The sequence below is a fragment of the Tinamus guttatus genome, unplaced genomic scaffold (genome assembly GCF_059628265.1).
Source record: "Tinamus guttatus ecotype Peru unplaced genomic scaffold, ASM5962826v1 Tinamus_guttatus_pri_ptg000244l, whole genome shotgun sequence".
In the NCBI taxonomy this organism is placed as follows: Eukaryota; Metazoa; Chordata; class Aves; order Tinamiformes; family Tinamidae; genus Tinamus; species Tinamus guttatus.
In genome coordinates, this window is record NW_028288778.1 from 1305655 (window position 1) to 1319102 (window position 13448).

At 55.7% G+C, this 13448-nt stretch overlaps 1 protein-coding gene across 1 annotated transcript in view; it reads left to right on the plus strand.

Moving 5' to 3' along the window:
• ANKRD11 (ankyrin repeat domain 11) overlaps positions 1 to 13448 on the plus strand; it is an 82409-nt gene that overhangs the window by 20699 nt on the left and 48262 nt on the right. The window contains 1 exon segment of the mRNA XM_088526229.1: positions 1324 to 1403. The gene's annotated coding sequence lies outside the window, so the exon portion shown is untranslated.

Below are 13448 nucleotides of genomic sequence, written 5' to 3' on the forward strand. Positions count from 1 at the left end.
CCTCTCCTCGCGCTCCTCCTGGGCTCCTTCCCGCAGCGGCTCCCAGCGCTTCCCTGCACCCCGGCAGGGACCTTCCATTCCTCGTCCGAGAGAGCAGGAGCCCTTGGAGCAGCCGGAGCTCCGGGGCTGTCGCCGGGCTCTCCTGGTCCCCTCGGCTTCGCTCGGTGCCGCCGCCACCTCCCGCTGCGGTGCTGCTGGGTCGGGGCTCTTGGGATGATCCCGCTGGCACCAGATGTCCAGATTTAGCTGCTCACGGGAGGAGTGTCCCTAGGACAGCAGTGAGGGGACGCGGGACAGCGCGGGGCCTGCTGGCCGCTCCGGGCGGAAGAGGCAGCGCCGGGAGCCGCGTTCCGGAGCGGCCATCCCGCCGGGCACGGCGGCGCGGCCCCGGGAGAGCGGGAATGGAGCAGGGGAGCGCGAGCGGCCTCGCGCCGCGGCGCCCCATAACTGCCTTTACAAGGTTCCTGCTTTGGGCTAGTCCCCGTGGAAGCGCAGGTGAAGCTCAGATACCGCTTTTATGCGTCTAATGCGATTTTCTGGGAGCTCTGCATTTTTCCTTGGAGCGTACACGGAGGATTTCCCTCTCCACAGCTCTGTGCTGATGTGGAGCCGGTCCCTGGAGGCGGTTCCGTGTGCGGGGGGCACAAAACGTGGTCTGACCCCCTCCCTTGGGCGCCAGCCCAGCGCTCCTGGCCCCGCAGAGCCGCCGCCGGCCTTCCCGCTGCTCCGGACCCGTCCGCGGCTCCCGCGAGCTCCGGCCGAGCCGCGTTGCTCCGGGCTCGCGGCGCGGGGCGGCCCGTTGTGTCCGCGGCCTCGGGCGGGAACCGGTTTCCTGGCCGGAGCTCGCGCCGCCCCGCGGGCCGTGCACATTCACTGATGGGAAAATACCCTCAGAAAGGGGCAGATCGAGAGCAGAGTACCAAAAAACAGGTGAACTGCCGCTCAGAGCTTAAAAATCCCAAGTTTTTGTCATGGGTAATGGAAGCAATTTCTCAGAGCAAGGTGTGTGGAGATGACGGGCTGACCTTTTTCTTTTAATAAATAAAATGGCTGTACAGCTTCAGTTGCAGAAACCTTGAGACAGCTAAAATGTAGCTGTCATCAACAACCAGGCTTCGGTTGTAGCACTGAGGCTTTCCTGTTAAGCTTTCCACAAATTCATTTTTTCTCCCCCATGTTTGTACAGACCCATTATCAGATTACTTTTGCATTAGGCAAGGATTTGTATTTAGTGGCCTTCAGGTGCTCAAATACGGTATGCTTGTTTTGATTGAAATGAAATTATATTTTAACTTTCTAATGCATTAATTTTTGTTCTTTCAGGATACACAGCGTTTTTGGGACACGCCTTTGTTGGATTTTAATACATGTCCTGCTAACGACAGCTTTCAACTATGGAATCGGTAAATATTTGCCTCCCTTCTGTGCAAGTCCGTCTGTTATTACCTACCAAATGCTTGCGTCCATGTTGGTGTGTGCTAATATTTTCCTGATATTTACTGAAACTTGAGGCTAAGCTTTCTAAGGATAACCGAACCAAAGAATGGAATAACTGAACAGAACTGAACCAAGATTATCTTAGGAAATGCCTTTAGTTTTAATAAACCCCCTGGTTTTTATAGTGTTTCAAATGTGCAAGTTGTTTCCCTGACTTTGGGGGAGGCCAAAGTTAACACTGCTGCGGAGGCTGTTCCGGAGCCGGTTTGCTCAGCAGACTTGCAGCTTCCTAATGGTGACTGCTGAATAATGAGGATCCTCCTACCTCTAGGAGAGTGTGGTCATCTTTCTTTTCACTTACAGCATATCTTAAAAAAAAAAAAAATCTATCTAAGTGCAAGCTTAGCAAGGTTTTGTGCCCCTGTGATTGGTGTGGCTGAAAGCCATGGCACCTAAGAGGGATTTTTGGGCAGGAAAGCTCGAACACGTTGATGCTGCGGCTTCCATGCAGCGTTAGAGCTCAGCTCCTTGGTAACGTTAGCAGAGGCAGAAACGGCCAGGTGCAGAGCTGTGGTTTGCTAATAGGAAAACCTAGGTGGAAATTCAGAAAAAAAGAGATTTTGCTTGGGTGTTTTGGGAGAGCGGCTGGTGCTGCCCTGCGGAAAGCGAGCGCTGCGGCCGTTCCCAGCGGGAATGCCGCGTGCTGCTCCCTGCTTCCCGAGGGCTCGGCCGTGAGCGCGGCTCGAGCCGGGCCCCGGGGGGGCTGGGGGTGCCCCGGGGCCCCTCGGTTTGTGTTTGTGCCTTGAAATCTGCTGCGGTGGAGCTGGCGTTACGATGCGAAGGCTTTTGTTAAAGGAGAGTTACCCCGCGAGGAAAAATAGAGGTCAGCGATATCAGGTGGCTTTGTGAGTTAGTAGGTGTCTTTTGTGCCCGGTTTTGAGCAGAAAAAAAAATAATTGTCTCCATCTGAATACCTTGGAATTAATATGGACAAACGAAGTACAAGAGGTTATTTCAGTTTCCCCTAGTGAACATTAATAGCAGTGCAAGCCTTTCAGAGCGAGACAAAACAGAGGAGGCATCAGTGACTCTCCCCTGCTGCAGCTCAGTAATTAAAGTGTATCAAGTGTGAGACCTTTTGCTGTCTCATGCAGTAACTCTGTCTTTAATGGGAGTTCCACCGTTCCCTGAAAAACCCAGCTGAATCTCGATATCAATTATAAAACAGATTGTTTACTACATAATGCATTTCTGTGTTTGTTGCAAGCATTTTTCGGTCTCAGTTTTGAAAGAAATGGTATTTTGCATTGTTTTGTATGCAAACTGTATATGTGTGTATATATATATATATATATATTTTATAAAAAGGCAAGCTGATGATAACTGCAGGAGCTCTCGCTTCCCCGCGAGCCTCCTGGCCGTGTTCGCGTGGCGCCGGTGGCCGGGGCTGGATGCTCCGCGTTGCAGGCGGTTCTGGAGCGGCGTGGCAGACCGTGTCCGTGCAGAGCGTCCCGGGACGCGGTGCCCGGAGCTCACCCCAGGACCCCCTTAGAAGGACGGACCCCATATATTCCTTTAACCCCGTTCTCCTCAGGTGTTTTCTGTTCTGTTTGTTTAAAGCCCTGCTCTGATAATTATGGGCCCAGCCAAAGCAGTGGAAGGAGAAACTTGGCAGATGCGGTTGTTTGCTGTTACGTAACCGCCACACTGTACAGAATAAATAGTTCCTGTGAAGTCAGATGTTCTCCTTCGCAGTCAAGTGACCTTTTCCAGTAACACAAGCGCTGCCCTGGCCTCGCGGCCCGCGCCGCCGCGGGACAACCTGGTGTCATGTCTCTGTTCTGGGAAGATGGTGTTGTGCTGTGGAAGCGGCTGCCCGTGCTGTAAATGCGGGTGGAATGTGTTCCGAGAGGATCTGCTGAGGGATCCGCTGAGCCAGGAGCCGCCCCAAATGCGGGATGCGATGGGAGGGAGCAGCCGGAAAACCCGGGCCCGTTCGGCGGCAGGAAGAGAAGCCCCTCTGCACGGTGGTGGATGGCCCCTTCCTGCAGCGTACAGGAATTGCTGCAAGGAGCGACACCGTAAATACTCACGTTACTCTGGTACTTAAATACCTCAGCTCCCATGGCAGTAACTGCGGAGGTCCTGCCCAAATGGGGGGAAAAGGGGGATTCTGATGGGGTGTCCAGGCTGCTGGCTTCCTATAACCTGCACATACGTAATCCTGCGTCTCCCGGATGCATTCCTTGGAACAAGTTACGTTTGTCATGCTCAATCCTTTTTGTTTTGAGGGGAAGCGCTGCATTAGAGCGAGTTAATTCTGCAGGAGGCGCCGATTCGAATGGGTGGTGGCGCAGAGCTGGAGCGTGCGAGCTGACAGCTGGGATAATTCTCACTTTCCCAACATCTTCATTAGAGAAGCAGAGGGGTCAAGGCTTTCTCAGAGCAGCAGAGAGATTGAAATGGCTTTTGATGGTGGTTTTGGCACCGGTATTTTACTGAGTTCATAATGAATATGTAGGTGTAAGATTAAAAGAATGAATAAGGTAGCGCTGCTAAGCAGAATTGCTTTTCAGAGCTGGAGTCTTGCCTTGTCCTGACCTCCCGAGAAGGCTGCAATTGTGAAGCTGAGGCCCGTAGTGCAAAAGCAATTACAGTGCATGGTTCCAGAGCTGAATCATCTTGGGGAAGTCAGATGCTGTAGGAATGGCAGTATTGTTTAGATGAAATATGGCTTTACCTGTTTATGTTTCTTCCTGTTAATTCTTTAAACCTGATCATAGACGATTCTCGGTATTTATGGCTTTGGGAGGAAACAAACTTGGTGTTTTACATACAGAATGTCTTTTCTTAGAAGCCTTCCGAGTTTTCAGGACCTTTTCCAGCAGTTCTAGTTCTGGAGGTGACGCAGGGGAAGGGCAGGGCAGCTCCATGGGCCGGGGAGCCGCACGGATGTCCCTGCTCCGGGGGAGGCCACGTGCCGGTGCCGTCGCCGCACGGTCGGAGTGGAGCCGCTGGAGCCGCCCGGCCTCGGTGCTGCTGCCGCCGCTTCCCAAACCTGCAGCCGCTTTCCCTTAGCGTATCCCTGTCCAAAGGGTGCAGCCGCTTTTCCCCGTGCACATCCCTGTGCATCCCTATCCCAAAGGGTGCAGCCGCTCTCCCCTGCCCGTATCCGTGTCCCGGAGGAGCCCCTTGGCCCCGGGGGCAGCGCGTCTCCGTCGCGCCCCGGCCGAGGCTCCTCCTGCCGCTCTGCAGCCGGCAGCGCCGAGGTTGCACAATCTGGTTTTTAAAGCTGTTTACTTCACTCGTAAATAGGGGTGGCCTTATTGTGAGCCTGGATTTCCTTCGTGGGAAAGAGGGGCCTAAGCTTTTGGACTCAGCGCTGCTGAGACCTACAGAAAAGAGCTTTAAAATCCCCTGGCTCCCAAGGAAAAAAGCTACATTTTCAGTTGTAGCACAAGCCTTTTTTGATTCGAGCGTTCGAGTTGCTGCTTTTACAGTTCCGTGTATTTTATCAGAATGTGTTAAACGGTGCCTGTTATTCACGTGCCTTTGGGGAGCCGTGCGGGTAGGGAGCTCCTTCCTCGTGTCGGACACCGTGGTGCTGCCGTGGGCTCCGGAGCTCACGGGTTACCACGGCCCTGTGCCACGTCCCAGCGAAGCAGAGACTTCCTTGGAAACGGAGCCGCTCCGCTTGGCTCTCCGGCTGCAGGTCGGATCTGCATGTTCACCGTGACACAGAAGGAAACTCTCGGCCAGAACAATTTGCCACCACATGCAACGCTTCCCCCTTCCTCTCACGGCTTGTTAAGAACTAGACAAAGCCATTGCATCAGCTGCCTCAAAGAAGGAAGGCTTTTTTTTTCCAGTCTGCTTGGTTTTTGAATCATCCTTTTTTCCCTAAGGGGCTGCATTCTGACCTCAAAAATCCTCTTAAAAAATTATACTTGTGTGTTAGTGTTTTGTAGCTTTGTATCGGCTTATCCACTGCGCACGTAGCAATCAGTGCTGTGCTTGGGAGCCGGCTCAGGAAAGCGGCTGGGGAGGGAGCTGCTGCGTGGGGTCTTCGTTTCCAATACCCGCCGCAGTCTGTTATTTCACTGGGGAAATGAGAAAATACATATACCCAGAAATAAGCGCCCGAGTGACACGTGGGTGCTCTATTTCGGGGCAGGACTGTGTAGGTTGTGCGGCGCTCACGTGGCTAATTACAGCTTCCCTTGTTGTGCCACTGCTCGCGGGCCACCGTGTCCCTCCTGCAGTTCAGCACGGCGCCTGGTGTCCACAACCCATCGCTGGCAACAAGCGCCGCGGTCCTTAGTGCTCCGTTTGTTTAGTTGCTGGGATTTTGCATGGCAGCAAAGCAGGATCTTGCGAGAGAACCAAGTTCTGCGCCGTGCCCCGAGGAAACGGCGCCGCGGACGCGAGCGGAGGGGCGGCAGGATTGCACAAAGCGCGGCCGAGGCTGCTTGTTTGCGGGAGATATCCATCATGCCGTGATTAAGCGCAGATGATGCATTTGGCAGCGAGAGGTATCCAATCTGTTCCTCCCCTAAGGAGCTTACGCACCAGAGGCCTCCTGATAAGACCAGACACACTTAGATTTCTCAAATACTGGCTTAGGATGTTCTTCTTCCTTTATCTTTTGCTCGTTTAAATAATTGTGCAGGTGATTGCGGGCCCGGCAGTTTTGACGTTCAAATCCATTAGTTCAAGGGGTGTTTTCCTGGCACGGGGGAGCGCGTTCCCGTTGCGTCCCCGGCCGCTCCTCCAGCAGGGCTGCAGCCGGGGAGGCCGCAAGGCCCTTTAGCCGCCCCGTTCCTCCCAGGAGCTGCCCTGGCAGGTTGGTGGCTCCGTGCGGAGGTGCCGTTCGGTGCTGCAGGGCGCAACAGAGCAGCCCCGCGCGCTCTGCGGAAGCCGCGGCAGCTAAACCAGAGCCTGACGCGGGGCTACTAAGAGGCAGCTGCAGCCTGTTCCTTTAATAAAGGAAAGGCAGAATAACCAAACACTTCTGCCTTTTATTTATTAAATGCTATTTGATTAGTGTAGTGAGCAAAAGGAAAATTGTTGCCTGTGTTTTACCGAGATTCTTTGGAGGGGGTTTCTGACAAAAAGAGGAAATGTTCTGAAAAGCGTGGCCGAAATGGTGAGCGTGCAGAGGGAGGCTGCGCTCTGCCGGTTCTGTTCCGGAGCCGGGATTGCGACAACGCTCCAGTTTGCAGACGAGCTCGTGGCCGGGCCGCGGCTCGCGGGGTTGGTGCTGGGCTAGCGAGAGCCTTGGCAGCTCCGCGTGCTGCCCGGCCGCGCCGCGCGGTGCCCGGCGAGAGCAGCCCGCAGCGCTCCGCGGCTGAGAGGCGTCGCGGAGAGTTTCATGGGATCATATTTAACACGTTAGTGTTTTAATTACTGATTTGATGCTGAGTTAAGACTAGATGAGCTAATTGTTTCGACTTGCCTGGGAAGCCAACAGCTGGGCAAAGGATTTCGGGGGTGTCCTGCAGAAACCTGCCCCGGGCTGCGGGCAGCTAAGGGAGCAGCGTTGGGAATCGCTTCCAGCTCCTCTTTCCCCGTGCGCGCAGCGAGTCGGAGGCTCCTGCTCATCCTTCCTTGCTTCCTGGGGAACCGGTGTCCCGGCTTCCTGCCCGGGTGGCCGCGGGGGGACAGTGTAGGAAGTGACCAGGTGCCAAAGTGGAGGCAAAACAGGCTCGCAGAGCACCGGGAGCTCCGGGAGCGCCGCCGTTCCCGGCCGGGCTGAGGGCGGCATGGGAGCTGCGAGGAGCTGCACGGTGAATCCTGCCCTTGATATTTACATGGGCCTCATCATGGTTCTTTTTTTAAAAATTATTATTATTTTAATCTCCAGCGTTTTGGAAAAGGTGATTTTTTTTTCTTTAGTCTTCTGTTTGCTTAGTTACTGGTGTTAAATTTATTTGGAAATTAAATTCCAGTAGCCCCCAGTACTTGAGGTTCCTCGTATGCAATAGCTGCTCCCCGCCAAGGCAGCGGGCAGGTCCCCCGTGCTGAGCGAGTTGCTCCTGTGACTTCTGCTTTCTGGGTTAACCACGCTGGGGAATGAAAGCATGGGAGGCATGTGCACAATTTATTTTGGGAAATCATCGCTGTAACGGAGTGATGTAATTGACTTTTTTTTTTTTTCCTCCAAGTCAAACTTGTGCTGGATTTATTTTTATTTATTAATGCATTTTGGTGGAAGCAGATCCGTCCAGGCTGGCTGGGTTCTGTGACTGGTGCCCCTGGTGATGGGCAGATGGTGCCGGGAGGGCAACCCTGGCATCCCGACCTGCTCAGCCTCGGCTTTCCATTCTACATGTAAATCTCAATCAATCCAGGTGCCTCCTCCCAAGGGCTCCCCGGGGGTTTTTGCCCTCTTTGCTGTGTCACTGCGCTTCACCTTCACCAAAGTGTCGATGTTGGTGCTTGTCTAAACGCAGAGCTCGGGTGCCAGGGGGCACGGAGACCTTCCCCGATGGGGAGGGCCGGCTGGACCCGCTCCCATGGGACCCGCTTTGGGCGCTCCCCTCGATCCGGGGACGGCCTCGCGCGGCACCCGCTTTGCCCGGTGACCCGCGCAGAGCAGAGCGCCCGGCAGCGCGGATCAGCCCGGGATTGCAGCGTTTCCCTCCTCTCGTGCAGGGTTTAATCCGTGTGGGCTGTCGCTGTCCTGGTTGAGAGGTCGCTGGGGATCAGAATAGCTCTGGTTGTTTTCTGCGAGACCGACAGTTATTGCTGCGTCTTAGAAGAAATACACTTCCTTTTTATGTTGCACAGTCAGAAGAAAATTATTTTGTTGTCTTCGGTAGTTTTTTTTTGCCTCATTCTTGTAGTCTTGCCAATATCCTGTATTTGTTTTTTGCAGGAAGCCTTTCAACATTTTCTTAATTGGAATTAAGTGTTGTAATAGAAATGCACTTTTTCTTGTTGGAGATAATGTAGGCAATATCCACAGAAGCTTATTTTAGGTCAGTGAAAAATACTTAGTGGATGGACTTGCTGGGGAACTTTAACTTTTGAGATTTTTTTAGTGAAAGCTTTTCTGCTATTGGGTAACAAATCAAGGATAAACAGACCCCGAGTGTGGCTGGGAGGTGCCGTTTGCTCCGTGGTCGGAGGTGCCGCGGGTGCCGTCCCGCTGGATGCTCCGTTTTCCCTCTTCTCACTGTGTTTTTGGCCGCTCGGTGCCCTAGTGCGTCCCGCGCTCCCGCTGCTGCCCTGGGTGAAACCTCGGGTGGCTCCTCTGCTCCCTGCAGCCCTTAGTGCTGCTGCAGGTGGGAAGGCTTTTAAAAAAATACATATATATATATATATATATATATATATATGTATATATAGCACTGTGTCCATATGCAACTGGGTGTGTGTGTGTAATATACATGTGTAATCTTATATCTCTCTATATATACTTTTGTATTTATATATATATATATATATCTTAACATGTCTCCTATTTCAAGGGCCCCTGTGCTCGAGGCGTGGATTTGCTCTAGCAGAATGTCCCTTATGGGGCCCCTGGGCTGCGGGAAGGACGCGGGCCTGGCCGGGGCGCCCCTTCCCGCGCAGCGCTGGGATGAGCCGGAGGGTTGATGAGCGGCACCGCCCGGAATCCCGGGACGTGCGGGGAGCCCCGCAGAGCTCCGGAGCGAACGCCGGGAACGGCGGCTCCCGCCGGCACCGCGGCTCCGCGCGCCGCTCCGGCCGCAGCCCGCGCGTCTGCAGGGGCTTCTTCAAACAAAACTAACGTTCACGTTGCGTCGTGAGCATGAGAATTTATTTATTGTGCCATGCAAGTGGTTCTTCCTGATCGGTGGTGCGGGCCAACCTGCTTTGCTTTTTCGTTCTTTTTTTTGTTCTCTTTCTCCACAATATATTACACTGCCAGTAGTATTTCTGCCCCAGAGAAACGGATGGCTTCAAGTTTACGTGTCCCTGAAATCAATGTTTTCAGTGAAATTTCAGTTTAAAAACAAAATGTCAATCAACACCCCCACCACCCTGCAGCTGGGTGTGTGCCTACATTGAAGTAGCTGAGAAAAGTGAAGACAACTCCAGACTTGGTTCTCTTCCGTATTGTCCGCACTGAATTTCCCTGGAGTGGGAGTGAGGAGGAGGATGGAGCGCGCTGGAGAAGGCTGCAGCGACGTGGTGGTCGTTAAACCCGGGGCCTCTCGGGCCTTAGACGTTGGGAGGTGAAGCCTGTTGGTATCTGGGGACGCGCGGGCCGTGCCCGTGCTTTGCTGCCCTGCTTTTTGTGCCTTTCCTCTTGATCCGGATTTAGATTATTATGTAATTGAAGCTCGTGGTGCTGCCGCCGGCCGAGCTGGGCCTGGAGGGGAGTTTGGCGCCGGGTCGAGCCGTGCACGGAGAGGCTGCGCTCGGGGCGCTGCGTCGGGAGCTTGCAGAGCCCTTCCCGCTGCTGGGGATTCCTCGGCGGGAGCCGCGTCCTGGGGTTGTTTCTGCTGCGTAGCAGGAATTTCAGACGTCACCTTCCTGCTGCAGCGGGTTATGGAATCCGCCCGTGAGGGTCTGGATCGGCGCTGCCGCCCGGAGCTCGGGCACCAGAGGGGCCAGAAATGCCCCGAGCGGGGCAGAATCTCCATCCAGGGTGTCAGAAACCCGTGTGTTGCTCTGGGTTTCATTGGTGACTTCGGTGACTCTCTTTTTCCCCTTCTTGGCCATACTTTCACAAGGTATAATTAAAAAGAAAAAAAAAAAAAAGCAAACAGTTTTACTTTTCGCTAAGCTCTGCTGTTGTTGAGCTATGTGTGGTTTGGACGAGAGCCCTGCCGAGTGTTGGCTGCAGTTCCTGTCTGGAAAGAAACGGTAATTCTTTGGGGGTTGAAAAATGGGGAAGGAAAGGTCTCTGTAGCAGAGATGATTTAAACCAGAATATGTCGATATGCTAATAACTGCATATAAATTTCAGCATACACTAAGTTTCTGCATGTCTTATGTAGAAAAGCTCCGAGTTTTACTGTTTGCATTGTTAGCATTCCTGGTTTTTTAGTTTATTGCAGCCACTTCTCTTTTTAATCTCTTCACATGATGTTTAATGCGGTAGCAGAAACTAGAGCAGTGGAAATGGCTGGAATTTAAATCCCGCGTTTGAATACAGCAAAAACGATGCACGAGTGAGCTTAAAGCATGTTCCAGCGCTCAGCGCGTGTCCGTGGGCGCAGGCACGGGAGGGCCTGCGGGGCCGTGCGCGCTCCGGGGCTCCGCTGCATCTCGCTCCCGGCGTGTCCGTGGGCCTTTCCTGCCTTTTGCTCCCGGTGTGTCCGTGGGCCTTTCCTGGTGCCTTTTGCTCCCCACATGTATCCGTGTGCCTTTCCTGGTGTCTCACTCCCCACATGTCCGTGCGCCTTTCCTGGTGTCTCTCTCCCGGTGTGTCCGTGGCCCTTCCCGCCGCCGCGCTGCTCCGCCGGAGACGCCGGCCGCGCTCGGCGCCGGCTCCCCTCGCAGTGCCAGCCTGCCAGGTGGCACCGCGGGGCAGATCGCGCCGTGTGACAGCGCGAGATGTCCCGCGAGGCTCCTGCGGGTGCTTTGGCCTTGCAAACAGGCGCGCTGGTGGGAAGAGCTTCGTGTGCGCGTGAGCAGAAAGGGGCCAGGTCTGCAAACGTCCGCGTTTGCGGGAACTGCACCCGATCTTGCCCTGTCGCCGGGCGCCTCCAGCAGCGCCGTTAACGCTCTCGTGCTGGCAGGGTCCTTGCCTTGGCAGCCCCGGCGCCGAGAGGATTCTCAGCCCTTTCGCCTTGGGTTTCCCTCCTTTTATGGAGCGCGCGCAGGCCGAGGCCGTAGCTGCTGCCGTCATCCCGCGGGACGGGGCCGCGCGGCGCCCGCGCCCCCCCGGGGGCTGCCAAAACGCACCTAATTCCCGGGAAATCTCCGCTGAAACGGAGGGGAGCCCCACGCGGCTCCTGTCCGGCAGCGGGAGCGTCCGGGCAGCTCGTTTTCATTCCCAAGGCCGGCGGGTGGGTTGAGCCGTGCTGGCAATGGGAACGCCCGGCTCCGGGCCTCGGGAATGCTCCCAAGGGCCGGAGCTGCCGCCGCGGCTCCCGTGCTGCTGCTCCAGGCCCTTCCTGCTGCATCCTGCCTGCCCTGATTCCCTGCGGCTGGCGAAGCCGGGAGCCCCCATCCGGGCATGTGCGTGGAAAGGAGCTCGTTTCATGCTCGGAATTGTAATTACGTCCCTTTCTTTCAAGCTGCCAGTAGTAAAAGGCGTCTCCAGCGCACGTTACCTAACCGAGCCATGCTGGAATGTTTTCTTCCTTCGTTTGAAGCGTGCGGCAGGAGCCTTGCGCTGCCGGGTTTGGGTCTGGAGCCACGGACCCCCCGTAGCGCCCCTGGGATCCGGCTCCGTGGGCTGCACCAAGGGCCCGGTGTGGAAACCCGCCGGCCGGGAGGGCCCTCTGTCCAGGGGCCGAAGCTCTTCCAGCCTGGGAGCCTTCCTGCTCCTGATTCGGTCTATCCAGGGAGTTCCTGTCTCGGTGTTTAATGTACGGAGGTGCTTGTATCTCCCTTTGGATGCTCTGAGCTAGGTTGTGCTGGGCGGGATGGGGCGAGCCCCAGCATGGCCAGAGCTCATATATATACGTGTGTGTATGTGTGTATATATATATATATATATACATACACTCACATATATATGCACACACGCATATACATATATGTGTGTATATATACACATATATATGTGTATATACCTACATGTATATACATATGCATATATACACACACCACACATGTATATACGCACATGTATATGTGTATATACACACAACACACACATGCACAGCTCGCACCTCGCGTGCTCCTCTCCCTGCTGGCCCTGCACAGCCGCGTGTCCCCGGTCCCGCTGCCCGTCCCCTCGGGCTCGGCGCTCCTCCTGGAGCGCTCGTCCCCCTCCGTGCGGTGGCCGGATCCTTGGGGAGAGGCGGGATTGCAGTCGGCATCGGAGCCCCCGTGGCCGGCCCTGCTCCTCTTCCCCCCGGGATGGGAGTGCGGCTGAGCACCGGCACAGGGAGGCTCTGCAGGGCCTTCGGGATGGCCCTTGGGCAGGGTCTGCTGCGCCGGCTCGCTCCCGTAGGGATGTGCCGCTCCGCACGCTGTCCCCGCGCGTGTCCCTGCTCCCTGGCCGCGCTCTCCGCGCGCGCCGCGGCCCTGCCGCGTTGCTCTGGAGCCAGGGCTCTGTGCTGCGGCCTGGCCATCGATCCCCTTGCGTGGATACACGGGGCTTCACGTGGGGCCGGCGCCAGCACAGGGACCTGCTCTGCTCCCCGGGCTCGGCGGCCTCGAGCCGAGCGCACCCGCTAGCCGCTCCCGTGCCTCCGATTGCCGGGAAGTCTCCTGGATAAACCCGGGGTGCCGGGAAGCCGCGTGGGCCACGAGGCGCCTCCTCATGGGCGGTCGTTAGCGGCATCTGGGACTGCAGCCGCGCCGGAGGGCGGGATGGCAACGGGGCAGGAATTCTGCGTGACGGATATTTCACAGAATGACTGGGGCGAGTGTCGCTTCCCGCTGGAATGCGCGGACAGAGCCGAAGTCAAAGCCCTCCTCGGGGCAGTGCCAGAAGCATGAAAGAGCGTGCGAGAAAATCAAAGCACAGTGTGTGGTCAAGTCCTTGCGAATTTTCTCACAGTGGGCAAAAAGAATATTGGAAGTTTTCTGGGCGTCTTCCTCTAGCGATGAGTTCACAGATCCTCCTCGCCTCTTTTGGAAATCCCTGCCCGGGGGGATGTGCTGGAGCCTGCAGACCCGGTAGCGCCTCTGTTGCGTTCAGGGCAGCGCGTGGAGGACGGCGTGCGGGGGAGCCTCTGCAGCCTGCTCTTTGGAATGGATTTTCTTGTGTTAAAGGGTTGGTTTTGAAAAATGACCCCTAGAATTCCCGAGCATTTTGCCCAGCAGCGATTCCCCCGGCCCTGCAGGAGCGCGGTTTGGACGCAGAGCTCCGTGACGGGGATCGCGCGGAGCCGCAGATGCTGCCGTCCGGGATGACC